This window comes from Podarcis muralis, chromosome 16 (genome assembly GCF_964188315.1).
Source record: "Podarcis muralis chromosome 16, rPodMur119.hap1.1, whole genome shotgun sequence".
Taxonomy (NCBI): Eukaryota; Metazoa; Chordata; class Lepidosauria; order Squamata; family Lacertidae; genus Podarcis; species Podarcis muralis.
The window spans coordinates 26,912,931-26,931,131 of record NC_135670.1 but is presented as its reverse complement, the minus strand read 5'-3'; the positions used below and the strand labels follow the sequence as shown (position 1 = coordinate 26,931,131).

General features: G+C 50.4%; 1 protein-coding gene across 3 annotated transcripts in view; it reads right to left on the bottom strand.

The window, feature by feature from the left end:
* Positions 1-17,879, bottom strand: part of ADORA2A (adenosine A2a receptor) — a 29,058-nt gene extending 11,179 nt beyond the window's left edge. The window contains exon 1 of one of the 3 annotated variants that reach the window (XM_028710142.2): positions 17,739-17,879. The gene's annotated coding sequence lies outside the window, so the exon portion shown is untranslated. The remainder of the gene's footprint in view (positions 1-17,738) is intronic. The other 2 variants (XM_028710143.2, XM_028710141.2) reach the window with 2 other exon arrangements.
* Positions 17,880-18,201: the final 322 nt, after the last annotated feature.

Sequence of the window (18,201 nt, the reverse complement as noted above, 5' to 3'; positions counted from 1 at the left end):
TTGCTGGTTTGTTTTCCTTGTTTCCTCGTTTTGATCCTGTATTTTATTCTCAGATCTTATGACGAAGGCTGGCATATAAATCTATTAAATAAAAATAAACAAACAAACTACGCACTACGTGAAGAAATACTTCATCTATTCTGAGGGTTTATCCACATGTCTTCTTGTCCCACTGCTTTCCCTGGGGGAAAAGGCTCTTTAGTGCTCAACTGGAACAAACAGCAATCGGGTTCCCCGCAGATTGCTGTTTGCTCTGATTTAGAACGAAAGAGCAGGTTTCCCCTGGGAAAAGAGCAAGGCAGCAGGGAAACCGCTCCGCCACGAGCCAAGGCCTTGTGCACCAAGAGGACTGGAAACTTGCTTTTGTGAAAAGCCAAGCGGAGCTTCTCAGGCGCATGGAATTTTCACCCAGAACAAGACTCTGTGGGTTTGCACAGAATTGTGCCAAATGCCACAACACAGCGCCTGCTGTCGTTCAGCTGTACCTATCAATGAGTCAAGCACCTCTGTTTAGGTCTCATCACTTTGGAATTTATTGCAGAGTGACTCCCAAAAGAGATGGCAGGATAGTCCAGGTTTCCGCAGCCCCTCCCGAATCCCCTTTAGGAAGAAAACTTGATGCATCTGATTTACCCTGCCAAGACCTGAGCTCAAACTAGGCTTGCCCTTCTCTCACCCCAGGGCCAAACAGCCCGACCCCACATCCTTCCAGACAACCTTTTCCTGTTCTTGCCAGCATTTTACCTCCGTTGCTCTTGTATTAATATTGTTCCCTTAATCTTGTTTGCCAATTACTGCTTTTATCAGCGCTTATTTGTTAATCTTGTTATCGATATGGCAACAGTGTCGGTGTGTTTAAACTTCTACAGTTTCTGAGCTGCCGTGGTTGGTTATAAGAATGTCGGCTGTGTTAAATAAAAAAGCAAAGTTTTTAAAACAGGTAAAATGGGATCACAAATACCGTATTTTTTGCTCTATAAGACTCACTTTTTCCCTCCTAAAAAGTAAGGGGAAATGTGTGTGCGTCTTATGGAGCGGATGCCGGCTGCGCAGCTATCCCAGAAGCCAGAAGAGCAAGAGGGATTGCTGCTTTCACTGCGCAGCGATCCCTCTTGCTGTTCTGGCTTCTGAGATTCAGAATATTTTTTTTCTTGTTTTCCTCCTCCAAAAACTAGGTGCGTCTTGTGGTCTGGTGCATCTTATAGAGCGAAGAATACGGTGTGTCTAACACAGTTCACCCCATCAGCACAACCACCTGCAGTGGTGTATGGTGGTGGTGGGGTGAGTTTTGACACAGGGGCACATTCACACACACACACCCTTCCTGTCTCTCTTTGGTCCCTGTGATCTGGGTTATCCAGGGGCCTTTCCTTGAACTTCTAGGGCATTGCTCAAGGATGGATCCAGGAATCTGGGGAGCTCCCTTCACCCATGATCCTTTGCTCTTTGCCATCAACACTGCTCACTAACAAACAACCAGCTTATTGAGGATTTATACCTGATTTATTTGCAGGGAGGTTAGACAATGCCACGTCAAGCAAGCCCTAGCCCACACTTTCTAGGGCAGCTCCCCCTTCACTTTACAAATCATAAAGATCTGATCTTTGGGGTGGGTGGGGCAGGAAGAGTGGGTTTGTTGCGCAAGACCTCCAGCTAAACTATTAATTGTGCAACTTGAATTTTCTGATAAGTCACTGGATCCCACCCTAACACAGTGACAGTCCGGAAGCATCCAATACAGTGGTACCTTGGGTTACATACGCTTCAGGTTACAGACTCCGCTAACCCAGAAATTGTACCTCGGGTTAAGAACTTTGCTTCAGGATGAGAACAGAAATCATGCTCCAGTGGTGCGGGAGCAGCAGGAGGCCCCATTATCTAAAGTGGTGCTTCAGGTTAACAACAGTTTCAGGTTAAGAACGGACCTCCGGAACGAATTAAGTACTTAAACCGAGGTACCACTGTATTGTAGTATTTTTGCATATTTTATGGTATTTTTGTAAGTTGCTTTTTGGAGGGTAAAAAGCGACAAATATATTTAAATCATGATGATGCCACCATCATCATCTCGCCAAGTTAAGGCTTATCCTGGCTTTGCCAATGGCAGACTTGTCTGTGCTGTCTGAAAACAGAGAAATCACCATGACCTGGTCATGATCTTTGGGAGCTCAACTCATTGGGAGGCTGTCCTTGGAGTTTAGGCCTGAAGTTTAATCCCTCTTGGAGACGGAAGGTCTCCTGATCGTTGTGCTCTTTGGTAACAGCAGAGAACGGCCGCCACTGCAGAAGCTGCACTGCTTTCTTATTCTGTTTACAGTGGTACCTCAGATTGCATACACTTCAGGTTACAGACTCCGCTAACCCAGAAATAGTACCTTGGGTTAAGAACTTTGCTTCAGGATGAGAACAGAAATTGTGCTCCGGCAGCATGGCGGCAGCAGGAGGCCCCATTAGCTAAAGTGGTGCTTCAGGTTAAGAACAGTTTCAGGTTAAGAACGGACCTCCGGGACGAATTAAGTACTTAACCTGAGGTACCACTGTACGTGTGGAAAATTGGGCAGAAGTTGTAAAAACCGCACGAGGCATATCAAGGGTTTGGGGCTCTTCAAACACTACGCTGGCTGGCCTCAGTTTTTAGGGTGACATAAAATACAGTGGTACCTCGGGTTAAGTACTTAATTTGTTCCGGAGGTCCATTCTTAACCTGAAACTGTTCTTAACCTGAAGCACCACTTTAGCTAATGGGGCCTCCTGCTGGTGCCGTGCCGTCACTGCACGATTTCTGTACTCATCCCGAAGCAAAGTTCTTAACCTGAGGTACTATTTCTGGGTTAGCGGAGTCTGTAACCTGAAGCGTATGTAACCCGAAGTACTACTGTATATGCAAGAGTATCTGTGAATCTGGAGACATGTGCTTAATTTCCATGAGGGACTCCTCTCCCTGCTCCACAAACCAAACGCTGCTTAACTAGAACAGATATTATCCCCTGCATACTGTTTTACTCTTAGATTTTCTTTCTTCCTTTTCACATTTGCCAATGTTGCAAGCCACTTCCAGCCCTGCGAAAAGGCGGGATATAAAAAGTTGTTTGAGTTCATAAATAAGCTCTGTTTAGGGCTGCATCCGACATCAGCAGAACCACTGAAATCAACAGAGCCGGATGGCTCTACTCCGAGTAGGGCTAGCAAGGTCATACTACCTGCTGAGTCTTGCTATTTCAGCACGACATAAAAGTCAACGAGGAGCAAGCTCAGTTGTGGTGTTTATGCTCTGCTAAATCTCGTATCTACTTTTAATCTCATATCTACTGCAGAAAAACCAGTCGGGAAGATTCTGGTTAGTGGCAGACTCCATTTCCACAATATCCATGGTTATGTACTGAAGTTCTCACCCTGGGCCAGCAGGGGGATACTGTAGATAGTTATGCAAATAAGGGATTAAAAGTGACGTTCAGTGATTGGATAGTTTTAGAAAATTGTTACAGTTACGTTGTACTGGAGTTCTATATAAGCAGGCTGACTGAACCCTTCAGTTTAGTTCTGTCCTGGCCTGTGAATAAACAAGAGCTGTTTGAAGAATCGCTGTGTCGTCTGATATGTTCACCCACAACTTAACATCCATGAGCTGTGATTCCTGCATTGCAGGGGGTTGGACTGGATGACCCCAAGGGTACCTACCAATTCTCCATGTCTATAAGTTTGTGAGTTAAAAATAAAAACCCGGCACCTTCAAGCTAGTGTTCAGGGGCCAGGCACATTTTGTGACTGGCGTGGGTCCAATTGCCACCACGTGGAGATCTCCGGATGCCAGGCTTGCCCCTGACCTGGCTGGCCCCTCCCAGGTCCTAGTTCGACACTCTAACCACTACATCATACTGCCTATACTGCCTTCCTACAGTACTTCTGCCATGGGGCAGCTATATATCTTAAGTAGGTAAATAAATACGGGGAGAGCAAAATGGCACTTCAAGAAGGATCTGAAACATTTCCCTCGAAGCTTGAATTTGTTTTATTGATTTGATGTTCGAATTTGTTGTAAACCACTCTGAATTTTCCCCCCTTTAAAATAATAATAATAATAATAATAATAATAATAATAATAATAATAATAATGTGGTACCTTGGGTTACATACTCTTCAGGTTACATACGCTTCAGGTTACAGACTCTGCTAACCCAGAAATAGTACCTCAGGTTAAGAACTTTACCTCAGGATGAGAACAGAAATCACACGGCGGCAGCAGGAGGCCCCATTAGCTAAAGTGATACCTCAGGTTAAGAACAGTTTCAGGTTAAGAACGGACCTCCAGAACGAATTAAGTTCTTAACCCGAGGTACCACTGTAATAAACAATTTCATAAGGGGGAAATGGCGCCTAGACAATTCCATTGCGGCAACCGTAACCCTGGTTTAAGGTGCCATTTGGCGATTAGTTCATATACCTGAGTTTCTAACGCTGCTCCAAGCTTGACATAGGGTGGGAAGAGAGACGCAAGAGAGGTTTGTGGCATGTGGCCATAATGGAAATGGTGCGGTGGCTTAGTTCAGAACAACTTGACAACTGACGCCTTCTCCATCAGGGCCCAACATTTCTCACAGAGCGAGGTGAAGGGAGGGAACGACCCTGTTATCATCCCAGGCCAGAAAGCAGCTGGCAGGAGTGTTCCTCTTCCAGCCTTCTTAATGCGGTTAAGGCTTCCTTGTTACCCTGGGCAATGTTCTTGCCTACTTCTCATTATTAAAATCCATTTCCTGTGCTCCTCGCAAACCTGTTGCCGCTGCCCCCGCCCTGCCCATTTTTCATCGGTTAGAACAGGCTGTTCTATGGCTGCTCTGGGCCCTGGAGAACAAAACTGTCTCCTCTCCACTGGGTAATGCAACTGGCAGCAGGCAGCTCCTCTGGAGACAGAGGACAGGAGGCGAAGGAGCCCAGCCAAGGTGTGTGGGGAATCAGGCAACCAGGGGCTACCAGATGCAATGTCTCTGCTCCAGCTTCCGCGGTCAGACGGCATCTGAATCATGGCAGTTATCTGGGGAATCGCAAGTGGGGAGAGTGTTGCTGTTGCACATGGGCCCTGCTGGTAGGATCCCTACGGGCCACTGCAAGAACAGGATGCTGGGCAAGTTAGACTAGATGGCCCTTGGGGGTCTCTTCCAACTCTGAAATTAGGAGTGCCAACTTGGCCCAGCGACCGTGCGTGCCTGGGGCCATGGGTGCCATGCCCTGGCACCAAAATTTGTGTATGCCCGGCTCCTTCATGGGGAATTTTGTGAATGCTCAGGCAACCAGGGCCCCAGTGAGTTGACACCTATGATTCTAAGATAGCCCTCTGGCCTGATCCAGCTCCTTGCATGGCCCTACAGTGGTACCTCGGGTTAAGTACTTAATTTGTTCCGGAGGTCCGTTCTTAACCTGAAACTGTTCTTAACCTGAAGCACCACTTTAGCTAATGGGGCCTCCTGCTGCTGCTGCGCCGCCGGAGCATGATTTCTGTTCTCATCCTGAAGCAAAGTTCTTAACCCGAGGTACTATTTCTGGGTTAGCGGAGTCTGTAACCTGAAGCGTATGTAACCCGAGGTACCACTGTACTGAGGTTCTGCATACACACATTGCCATTAAAGAACACAGCTTCTTCCCCCGAAGTATCCTGGGATCTGTATCCCGCCCCCCGCTACAGAGCTGCAATTCCCAGCAACCTAACAAACTATAGTTCCCAGGTGTCTTTGGGGGAAGCTATGGGCTTCAGATGCACTGTGTGTCTGCAGCCTAGCAGGGTCGCTTTGCAACACAAAAACAAAAATGCTCAGGGCTCATCGACTTACCACCCTTCCCCCGTCCTTTCTAGACACAGGTCCACACTTTAAAGTGCTGTATCCAACTGCGTCTCTCTTCCCCCACCCCGCTCCAGTGTTTTCTCTGCAAAAACTCTCTCTTTACTGCTGAATCGGGGGGAAATGGCAATTCAGGGTTTCTGCGGATTTCTGTTTGCTCCGATCCAGCAGTAAAGAGCAGTTTTCATAGGGAAAGTGCCAAGGGGAAAACCAATAACAACACTTTAAAATGTGGACATATGCCTAGAAACACAGCACAAAAAGGGAGTCTGGATGCACCTAAAATGCACATTGGGGGTTGGACTAGATGACCCTTGGGGTCCCTTCCAACTCTAGTGTGATATACTATAGTAGTGTAATAAACTATATATTCAGTATAGCATACTATAAATGTAGTGTATTATATTTAGTGTACCAAAGAAATATAGCGTAGTATATTTAGTGTAGGGACGCGGGTGGCGCTGTGGGCAAAAGCCTCAGTGCCTAGGGCTTGCCTTTTCCAGTTTGACCTTGCAGAGAAAACATTTGGTCAGTTTGGGAATCAAAATGGTTCCAGGTTGGCCTTCCTGTGTTGATCTATGTATGTGCGGTTATGAACATTGCCATATATCTAAGACCATAAAATTCCTATCACAGAATCCCCGCGGCGGGGTGCGCTCCCGCTGCTCGGTCCCAGCGCCTGCCAACCTAGCAGTTCGAAAGCACTCCCGGGTGCAAGTAGATAAATAGGGACCGCTTGCTAGCGGGAAGGTAAACGGCGTTTCCGTGTGCTGTGCTGGCTCGCCAGATGCAGCTTGTCACGCTGGCCACGTGACCCGGAAGTGTCTCCGGACAGCGCTGGCCCCCGGCCTCTTGAGTGAGATGGGCGCACAACCCCAGAGTCTGTCAAGACTGGCCCGTACGGGCAGGGGTACCTTTACCTTTTTTAATATTTAGTGTACTATAGTATATCTTCCTTTCTCAATGTACTTTGTGCACCTTTTCCCTTCTCTTTCATCACTCCATTTTTTATAACTGAAATTCCTTTAATAAAATTTTAATATATATTTTAAAGGGGTGGGTGGAATCCAGTCCCACCCCCTGCAATGCAAGAAGCTTCCATCTAATGTGGGGTTTGAACCCACGACCCCGAGATTAAGAGCCTCATGCTCTGCTGACTGAGCCAGCCATCCCTCAGGCTTTTACTTCATCAGATCCACAAGGGCAATCTTGGTAGGCAGGTATGTAAAGTGTAAGGGGGGAGGAGCAACTGAATGGCCATGAGATGCAAAGCAAGTACCGTCAGGTTAAAATGCATGCTAAAGTGGCGCATGTTTTGCAGCAGAAGATGGGCGGCAATTTATTCTGCATTGCCGTTGTGGGGAAGGGAACCATTCACAAGAAATAAGTCACCGACCACAAAGATATCCATCCGGGCATTTGGGACACTTAAAAGAGCAGAGGCGGGGGGAACCTACAAGTAACCATCTTGGTCTCCCCCAACTTTGCAACAACTCTGCAAAAAAACAGGTGACCACACCTGGAATACTGTGTCCAGTTCTGGGCACCCCAATTTAAGAAGGATGTTGACAAGCTGGAACATGTGCAAAGGAGGGCGACCAAGTTGATCAAGGCTCTGGAAGCCAAGCCGGATGAGGAACGGTTGAAGGAGCTGGGTACGTCTAGCCTGGGAAAGAGGAGACTGAGAGGAGATATGATAGCCATCTTCAAATATCTCAAGGGCCATCACGTGGAGGGTGGAGCAGGCTTGTTTTCTCCTGCTCTGGAAAGTAGGACTGGAACCAAGGGCTTCAAGTTGCAGGAAATGAGATTCTGACTAGACATATGGGAAAACTTTCTGACAGTAAGAGCTGTTTGACAGTGGAACAGGCTCCCTCAGGAGGTGGTGGGCTCTCCTTCCTTAGAGGTTTTTAAACAGAGGCTGGATGGCCATCTGCCATGTATACTTTAGCTGAGATTCCTGCATTGCAGGGGGTTGGACTAGATGACCCTTGGGTCCCTTCCAACTCTATGATTCTATGGAAAAACCCTCAAAAGGTTCCCTGGAATACAGCAAGAGATCTTTTGAGGTGTCACAGTCAGAGTGCTTTCGGAGGCTTGGCCCCATCCTTAAGGGATGCTCTCTGTTTCGTTCCCATGAGAGATGGGTGCTCCCAAGCCCCTGAAGGCGAATGGATGGGGTCAGGTGTTCAAATCTGGCTCCTTTTATCCCTCCTCTCCTCTGAGTGCACTTGCTGCGAGAACTGAGGTTACAGGGAACCAGACAGAGGGCCTTCTCGGTAGTGGCACCCGCCCTGTGGAATACCCTCCCTTCAGATGTGAAGGAAATAAGCAGCTATCTTCTCTTTAAAAGACATCTGAAGGCAGCCCTGTTTAGGGAAGTTTTTAACATTTACGTAATGCTGTACAGCGGTACCTCTGGTTAAGAACTTAATTCGTTCTGGAGGTCCATTCTTAACCTGAAACTGTTCTTAACCTGAGGCCTCCCACTGCCACCATGCTGCCAGAGCACGATTTCTGGTCTCATCCTGAAACAAAGTTCTTAACCCGAGGAACTATTTCTGGGTTAGACGGAGTCTGTAACCTGAAGCACCTGTAACCCGAGATACCACTGTATTGTTTTTAGCACTCGATTGGGAGCCGCCCAGAGTGGCTGGGGAAACCCAGCCGGATGGGCAGGGTATAAATAATAAATTATTATTATTATCATTATTATAAGAGGCTATCAAGCAAATATAACACATTCGGGACCTTTCAAAGTCCCAGGTGCTGCAGAGAGCTGTCCCCTAAAGGAGCTCAGAGCAGGTGCCGAACTGTTCCTCTGTCGTTTGACTCCATGTGCTTTTAGTGACCATTCCAAAGCACCAACCTGCTTCCTCTCACACAAGTTGCAAGGGCAGGGCTGATGTCGGGAGAAGCGCGGAGTGGCTGGAAGGGCGCAGACCTAGCAGCCCCCTTTCAAAACTTCAAGCATGCCTTGATTGATAGCTTTGGAAACTGTGGCTGTTAATCACCACAGTCACTGAGGCACAGCATAAACCCTATGGCTGCCTCTCCCATTTGGTGCACTTCTGATGCGTCTTGGAGACCTGACTATTTCCAAGTAATCAGAGGAAATGAAGTATTAATCACAGGCCATTTCACTTGCAGGTGTTTCTTCCCAAAACACCAAGGTTCCTACAGGAAGGTGCTTGCTGCAGGCAGGTACAAGACCTAGGAAGCAACGCTGACCTTGGAGTGAACTTACTAAACAAATCCTTGTCAGCCTGAGGGCCACAGTCCCTCGCATGGAACCTTTCAGGGGCCATGTGCAGGTGGTGGGCGAGGCCAGGGAAAAAGTGGGTGGGCCAATAGGACACACAAAAGAAAGATGTTTCTGCACACACGTTTTCCGCATCCTCTGTCACTGCAAGCCAGGGGCACCATCATAGTTCAAGGACACATTCCAGCCATTGAGGAGGGCAGGGCTGGCAAGAGATGCTCAAGCAGAGGTGTACCTAGGCTCCCTTGCATGCTTGGCAAGGAGCTGTATGGGTGCCCCCCTCCCCATCCCTAGTGCCCTTGAAGCCTGGCAGCTCTAGGGTTGCCACTTTTGTTCTGGCAAAATACAGGACAGGGCGAGGCAGGGCAGTTGGTGGATGATTTTTATATGGTGCAGAAGTGACTTCAGAGCAATCCATTGCAAAGTTCTCTCTCTAGCTCAGTCGGTAGAGTATAAGGCTCTTAATATCTAGGTTGTGGGTTCAAGCCCTATGTTGGGCAAAATATTTCCGCATTGCAGGGGGTTGGACTCGATGGCATCTCGTGGTCCTTTCCAGCTCTACAAATTCTACGATTCTGTAATTACAGCCTAACAGGATGGCCCCTTTGGAATTTGTCACATACATACACGTGAATTTGTAAATCTGTCTGCACTTGGCTACCCAGAGCTTAAATGCATGACGTTTCGCATAACACTTGCATTTGGAGAGGATCCCTAACTTGAGGGAGAGAGAGAGAAGACCATGTGACAAAACAGTAGCATTTTACATTGAAATAAGGCACAATCCTGTATTATACAGGACAGGTGGCAACCCTAGGCAACTCCCAGAGCAGGGAAGGAGCAACCTGGGAGCATGTGGACAGGCTCCTAGCCACTCCAAGCCAGAGTGGGGAGACATGATTTTGTACACACACACCTGGGGCTTGTGCCCTTGGCAGGAGCCAGCCTGGCCAACCCCTAGGTACACCCCAGCTCTCGAGGGCCGCATTCAGGCCCCGGATGTCCTGCTCCCTCTCTTCCCCACATTGTATGTATTGACAGAGCCAGGCTTGATGGCCCCAGCAATCTCCTGCAGCTGACTGCCAACTTCAACCTGGACAGAGACTTTTAAAACACCACATTTCGGAAACGCAGCTTCTGAAGCCTGCAGACGATTTGGATGCCGCCCGAAGCTCTGTTGCAATTTGCGCTCCTTTGCTACTTCCCTTTAGCACTCATAAATGCTACGTCGCGGCAGGGATTTGTACAGCCTGATTATTTTGGCAAGGATCCTCCCTCAAATTAACACAGAGAGCAGCCATGTGCTGGAATTAACCCTCACGGCGGCGACACTTCGAGAAACAGATGCAAACGAGGAGGCACAAATGAGAGGATTGGTTTTAGCTGTCCAGATTCCCACAATTTCACTGACTTGGTGCCTTCCTGTGTCCTCGGACGAAACTCTGCTGTGGTGCCCATTTCCTGGGGGGTTCTGCAATGCAAGGGGAGGTCTCCACAGCTTAGGGCAGAGCAAGGCACAAGGATGCTGTGGCTCAGTGGCAGAGCAGCTGCTCTGCATACAGAAGGTCCCAGGTTCAATCCCCAATGACATTTCCCAGGTAGGGCTGGATGAGGGTTTTGGCTGAAGCCCTAGAGAGGCACTGCTGCTAGTCATTATAGACAACACTTGTGTTAAATGGACCTCAGTATAAAGCAGCTTCCTTTATTCATAACCTTGAGGGCTAGAAACGTCTTATTTTTAGGGAAACCCCCTTTTTACATGCACAGGTTTAAGGTATAAGGCGGCCTCCTACATTCTAGATCGGCTTTTGTCAACCAGATGCCCTCCAGACTTTGTGGTACGAAACATCCTGATGGTATCAGGTTCGTGGAGGCTGTGGCTGCAACAAATCTAGAATAACAGCAAGAGGAGCTGACCCTTCAGAAACAGGATGCAGGAGCCATGATGGATGGGAAGCAGAATGTACAATTTGAAGCGTGGCCCCAAACGATGAATATTCTGTTGAGTCTTTCAATGCAAGGAAAGGGAGGAGCAGCAGGAGAGTGCCAACCCCACTGGCTTTCTGAGGTTGGCAGGATCCCCAACAGAAGTAGCTCCCATCTCATCAGAACAGCCGACAGGATTAGGCCAATGGCCCATCTAGTCCAGAATCCTCTTAAATGGCCAACAAGGTGCCCCACAAGCAGGATTCAAGTAGGGCTGGGTGATATCTGGTTTTCAACATTGTGATATAGGTAAAGGGACCCCTGACCATTAGGTCCAGTCGTGGCCGACTCTGGGGTTGCGGCGCTCATCTCGCTTTATTGGCCAAGGGAGCCAGCATACAGCTTCCGGGTCATGTGGCCAGCATGACTAAGCCGCTTCTGGCAAACCAGAGCAGCGCACAGAAACGCCGTTTACCTTCCCGCCAGAGTGGTACCTATTTATCTACTTGCACTTTGATGTGCTTTCGAACTGCTAGGTTGGCAGGAGCAGGGACCGAGCAACGGGAGCTCACCTCGTTGCGGGGATTCGAACTGCCGACCTTCTGATTGGCAAGTCCTAGGCTCTGTGGTTTAATCCACAGCACCACTCACGTCCCTAACATCGCGATATATCAGCAGCTAAATACCACAATATGCTGATACAGTGGTACCTTGGTTCTCGAACCCAATCCGTTCTGGAAGTCCGCTCGACTTCCAAAACGTTCGCCAACCAAGGCGCTGCTTCTGATTGGCTGATTAGCCCCGGAAACAATGCCGACAGCCGAAACAGACGTTCGGCTTCCAAAAAACGTTCGCAAACCGGAACACTTGCTTCCGGGTTTGCGGTGTTCGGGAACCGATTTGTTCAGGAGCCAACCCGTTCAGGAACCAAGGTACCACTGTATATCACGATGTCTGGAATGTATCTCGGCTGTTGCTGCTTCCTCCCCATCTTAAGGGAGGAAGAAGCATCTGAGATACATCACCCAGCCTTGAGCAAGCCCCCATACCGCTTTGCCATTGCAGCAGGGGGGGGGGTTCCTGCTCCTTCCCCAGGGGCTGAGCACCCCACCAGGAGGGCAGCTTTGTCCCTCTTTCCCACCAGCCTTCACTGTGGTTCAGGACGGCCGCCTGAGCTTCTCAGAGAAGCCATTAGATGGGATTACGAGAGAGGATATGTTTGGGGGGTAAAAAACACAAGCAGCCAAGCCTTCCTCAGGAGAGCGAGCTGCAGATGTGGCCTCCCTGGGTTCAAGCTCTCCCCGTTCTCACCACCACCTGCCAATACTGGGACTAACTGGCGGCCTCATCACTGGACACTGGAAAGGAATGTTCTCCCAAAGGACCCCCCGCAGAGCCACAATTTTGATCCTCTCTGATGGTTCTTCAGAGACGGCAGGAAACACACCAGGCATTTTCCCTGCAATCCTGCACTGGGCCAAGGAGTAAATTCTGAGAAAAGAAGAAGGGCTTACACCCGAGTAAACAGGCTGCACAAGCCTCACCCTTGCACCATCAGCTTCTCAGCTGCAGTGTGGGCACTTAGCTACCTGAGGCTGCCTAAATATTCTTTACACTTTTACTGTCCTTTTTAATTGTTTTTTTCCACCTGAGTTTAGCCTTCCAAAGAACTACTGGAACGACTTCAGGAACATTAGAACTTCGTCAATTCCCGCCCCCACCCTGTGGGCTTAAAGTTTAATCCACTTTTATTGTTTCCAATGAAAGGAACATCCACAGGGCTTTAGGACATGGGGGTGCCTAACTTCTGGTGCAGGGGTCCCAAATAAATGCTTCTGCCTCCACCCTGAAAGACCCCACCAATTTGGGCAGGAGTGGGGGGGGGGAGGGGGAAATGAAGTAGACCTTCTCCACCTAGCTCAACACCCAGATGGAGATGCAAACTCGTGTAGCGGTTAGAGTGTCAGCCCAGGATATGGGAGAGAGCAGGGTTCAAATCCTGACACTCAGCCATTTGAAGCTCGCTGGGTGGTTGGTGACCATGGACAGTCACTGCCTCTCAGCCTAACCTTCTTCCCGGGGCTTTTTGTGGGGAGGGAGAGAACCTTGTATGTCACCTTGAGCTCCTTGCAGGAAAAGGTGAGATATAAATGCAATTCACAACAACAACTGCCCACTCCCCAATCATCAGGTGGATCACTTGATGAGCAGGAAGAAGGCCACCACACAAACAAACAAACACAGCCAGCAGCTAATCTGCTGCTTTCAAGGTGAGTGTGGCGTGCCCACTTTCACTGCTGGCAAGCAGCCCCTCTTTGGGTCAAAAAAAAAAGCCTTTCGGCCCACAGGTGGAGGCAGAGAAGGAGGGCCAATGTTCATGACTCTGAATATGAAGCCACCTGGGGTCTCAAATGCACCTGAAGAAGTGTCTCCACCCCTATCGTTCTGCCCGGACACTGAGGTCCAGTGCCGAGGGCCTTCTGGCAGTTCCCTCACTGTCAGAGTTACAGGGAACCAGGCAGAGGGCCTTATCAGTAGTGGCACCCGCCCTGTGGAACGCCCTCCCACCAGATGTCAAAGAGAAAAACAACTACCAGACTTTTAGAAGACATCTGAAGGCAGCCCTGTTTAGGGAAGCTTTTCACGTTTAACAGACTATTGTATTTTAATATTCTATTGGAAGCCGCCCAGAGTGGCTGGGGAAACCCAGCCAGATGGGCGGGGTATAATAAATTATTATTAATATTATTATTATTTCAGAAGCACCCTGTGTGATGCCAAATTCCGGTGCCCCCCCATCAACACCACTCACTTTCCATTCTACATCATAGTTGTGGCCCTCCCGGCAGCACCCCCAAGGCTCAGTGCCCAGTGAAACCAAACCAGTCGTACTCCCCTAAATCAGTCACTGGGGCGGAGGAGAATCACAGCAGCAGAGAATTGTAGCGTTGGAAAGCACCCCAAGGGTCATCAAGTCCAACCCCTTGCCATGCAAGAATCACAGCGAAAGAAGGATCCCTGACAGATGGCCATCCAAGCTCTGTTTAAAAACCTTCAAGGAAGGTGAGTCCACCACCTACTGTGGTTGTCCGTTCCACTGTCAAACAGCTCTTACTGTCAGAAAGGTCTATCCTGATGTATAGTCAGTGCGCCTCTGACACCCGAGATGCATATTTTCAGGACCTGCCCCTATGTTTTGTGATGGCTTTTTCTAGTAACTGTAAGTTTTGAAAAATTGTTTTTTTAATTATTGCTCTATTTTAACTTATGCACCCCACCTTGGGACCTTAGGGTGATGGATGGGTAATTAACAACAACAACAACAACATTCCACCCATGTGTGAATCAGATGATTCTACATTCTCTCCATCTCAGCACAGTCAGCCACAAGCACCCAAGGAGGCTGCAAAACACCACCAGGGAAGGGTGTAGCCTGGCAAAGAGGCCGTGTGTTCTTGGGAGAGTGCTTTGGGAAGGACAGTGATGCCTGGGGGCCAACACTGCTTCTCCCCATCAGGCCTGAGCCTCTCCACCCCTGCCATAAACGAACATCCGCACCTTGTCTGAACCATGGGGCAGGGAAAGAGCCTTCTCCTCCCCTATGTGGCACCCCCAGCCCAGAAGCTTTCCCCCCCCAGCCCAGGGCCAGCCTGCTTGGCATCTTGCAGCCTAATCTATTTGCCACATTAAAATGGGTTTCTTAATCTTAAACAAATTATATTAAAATGATAGTTAAGCGCATTGATCTTTTAATGGAGATTCAATCCAAGAGGCTCTTCCACCACCCTAATCCAATTTTGCAGCCTCCTCCCCATTTCCTGCTGTCTGCAGCTGCCTGGCATAATCCATTTGCGGAACACGATCCGAAAGAGGTGGCAAGCGTGGTGCTGGTGGGGGGCAGGGGGCTTCTTTCATGAAAAAGCCCAGACTATTTGCAAACACCCCCCAAAAAAACCAACCCTATTTAATTGATTTACTATACAATGCATCTTCTCTCTCCCGCACCTCTGACACCGCCCCAACTCTTCTCGGCAGAAGGATTTTGCTGAGAAAAAGTTCAGAGAACAATAAACACATTAATCTTTCAAGGGGCCACTAGACTCTTTGGTTCGGGTCCAGTAAAAGATTTTGCTTTATCCATTCGGCCTATCTCCAGCTTCCCCAGGACAAGCACAGAACTCCTTGTGCTCCAGATACATTCTACTTACTGTCCGCATCTCCCCCTGGTTCCTGGTCTTCCTACAAACACACAAACACACACACACACACACACACACACACCAGCCAGGAAGGGTGTTGAGAGCCCTGGCTTCCTATCCACCTGATGTAACCAATGGCCCTGGCCACCAGATCGCCTCTCTGCAGGATCAATCCTCTTCCTCCCTTAAGCCAAGAGCTTCACCAAACAGCAAAAGGCATCATTGCGCACCAGCGTTTTAGGAAACTCTCAGGCTACTGAGGACGAAGACAAGCAAAAGCCAACTTTACCCAGAAATTTACTTTACAAAAATACAGTGGTACCTCGGGTTAAGTACTTAATTCGTTCCGGAGGTCCGTTCTTAACCTGAAACTGTTCTTAACCTGAAGCACCACTTTAGCTAATGGGGCCTCCCGCTGCACCACCAGAACACGATTTCTGTTCTCATCCTGAAGCAAAGTTCTTAACCTGAAGCACTGTTTCTGGGTTAGCGGAGTTTGTAACCTGAAGCGGATGTAACCTGAAGCATCTGTAACCTGCGGTACCACCGTATAGCAAAAACTAAAACAGGAGAGCGAGCTGCTGGGTGAATATCAGGTCTCCTCTAGCTTGCTAAGCACTGTGCAGAGGGAGGATCTGTTTTCTGCAAGGAAATTGGAAGGATGATGAGGAAGACCCATGAGGAAAGGGGGGGGGGGTGTCTACTGGAAGGTAACTGTCTAGAACCCCCTAGACTAGAACCCCAGGCACTTTATGCTTCAATCTGAGTAATGAATTCAGTGCAATGTACCACCTGGACTCCCTCCTCCCTTAAAGGATCCATGGATGTCTCCATGATGAGCAGGATGCATGGGACTTCAGCAACCTCTGCAAAGCTTCACCCTCACAACCCCCCTGCCAGGTTTGTCCCCAAATGGGCCCATTTCACAGATGGAGAGCAATGGCATTGAGGCTTGCCACACTCAAGCAGCGACGTGCTGGACAATGGAACGCAGGAAGGCACCTCCTACCTTTGCTCTGCGTATCTCACTGTTACCTACACTGACTGGCAGCAGCTCTCAGGCAGGGAGCCTATCCCAGCCCTACGTGGAGATGCCGCAGGGGACTGAACCCTGAGACCCTCTGTATGCTCTGTCACTGAGCTGGGAAGGCTCCTAAACTTTGAGCAACCCAGGATCGGACCCTGAAATGGGGACCATTGTGCAGCTGCTGCTGCTGCTGATTGGTGCTGGAAGCAGAAGAAGCTGCCATGGGTGTAGCCAGGATTTGGGGGGGGGGGGCAGACATTTTGTTAGGTGGGACAGAAGCTCAGTTTGCTATGCATTTTTATTGATTATGGGGGGGGGGGGCGGTCAGCTGCCCCTCCCTGCCTTTCCCCTGGCCAAGCCCATGATGCCCATATGTAAATCACTACTGTCTACACATCAAAATGGTGCCTCCATATGTTGTGAAGGCTAGTAAAGCAGATCAGCCCGGACAGCTCAGTTGGTTAGAGAGTGGTGCTGACAATGCCAAGGTTACAGGTTCGATTCCCATATTAGACAGCTGCAAATTCTTCCATTGAAAGGGGGTCGGACTTAGATAATCCTCAGGGTCCCAACTCTACAATTCTATGATCTAGATGGTCCCAGGTTGAGGAAGCCTCCTATCCAGGCCTAGCAAGTGGCTTTGCAGGATCCTGACCTCAGAACAGCTCCACTTGTCGCTTGTGGCTCTGCTGTCCTCTGAGCTGGGAAGACCCTGCACCCTTCTGCATGCCAAGCGGGGGCTCTCCTGCTGGGGTACTCCTCTATCCCACTCCACCCCACGGTCTCCTCAAGGAGGGACGCCCTCAGGGTCTGCCCTGTAGGTCCCCTTCTAGACCCAGAACTTGGGTGGTCTCGGGAACTTGCCCTGTGCCAAAACCAAGCAGCAGCCCTTTCCCGGACCATGCGGGGGTCCCGGCCCTGGAGCATCCTTAGACGACCCCCCCCCCCCAAGAAGACTTCTCTTCACCTGCTCTCTGCTTCCTACTCATCATCGCCTCTCGAATTAGATCTCTGGACCCTCACAGGATAGGGCCCCTTGGTGCTGAGGACCGATCGCCCCCCCCCCATTGCTCTTGCCCTACTCGGATCTCCGGACTGAGGCTCCTCCAGAAACAGTCGGCAAACAGGGGGCCCTGAGCTTTCTTGCCCCTCCCCATCGACAGGGAAGGGGGGGCAAGCTCCCCTTGGGCTACTCCCCCTCTTGAACCTAGCCTCCCTCTCAGGGCTGTTGTGCGGGAAGATCCAGGCGCGCCCCCCCCCCAACCAGCGAAGCCTCTCCCCAGCGAGAGCCGGCCTTGGGGCTGGCCTCGCCAAAGGGGAAACTGAGGCAGAGGCAGAAGCAGCTCCGCTGCCCTCGGAACTTTGCCTCCGGGGTCCCACAAACTCCCCCCCCCCCCCGATGGAGAGCATGGTCCTGCCGTCGCCTGGGAAGGCAGGAGACGGCGCCCCCTCCCCGGCACAAAAAGTCCCGCGAAGCCCCGACGCCCGCTCACCTGCCGCTTCCTCCCGGCTCGCTGCTCCGCGCCGACTCCGCCCGCCTCGCCTCGCCTCGCCTCGCCGCCCGGGACCAGCCCGCCACTCGCTCCGCCGAGGCGCAGCCGCCGCGCCCCCTGCCGGCCCGCCGCCGCACCACGCGGCCCCTGGTCCGCCTCGGAGGGGCGCGCCTCCTCCCGACAAGGGCGCCCCCAGCAGGCAGACCGGCGCTTCGGTGGTGGTGGGGACTCTGCCGGGACGCGCTCCTGGCTCTCTGTGGGGCTGGGGGGGGGCGTGGGTAGCGGAGCCGCCGCGACCGGGCCGGGACTCAGAAGAGCGACTCTAGCAGTCTAGCACCCCGTCCCGCGCAAGCAAAAGGGGCACGCGGGGAAGAGGAGGAGGGACGTGGCCTGTAGGGCTGGCTTTCTACTTGCAGGGATTTTCCTCTGCAGCGGAGGGGAGCCTGGTGCTAGCGGAGCCTCG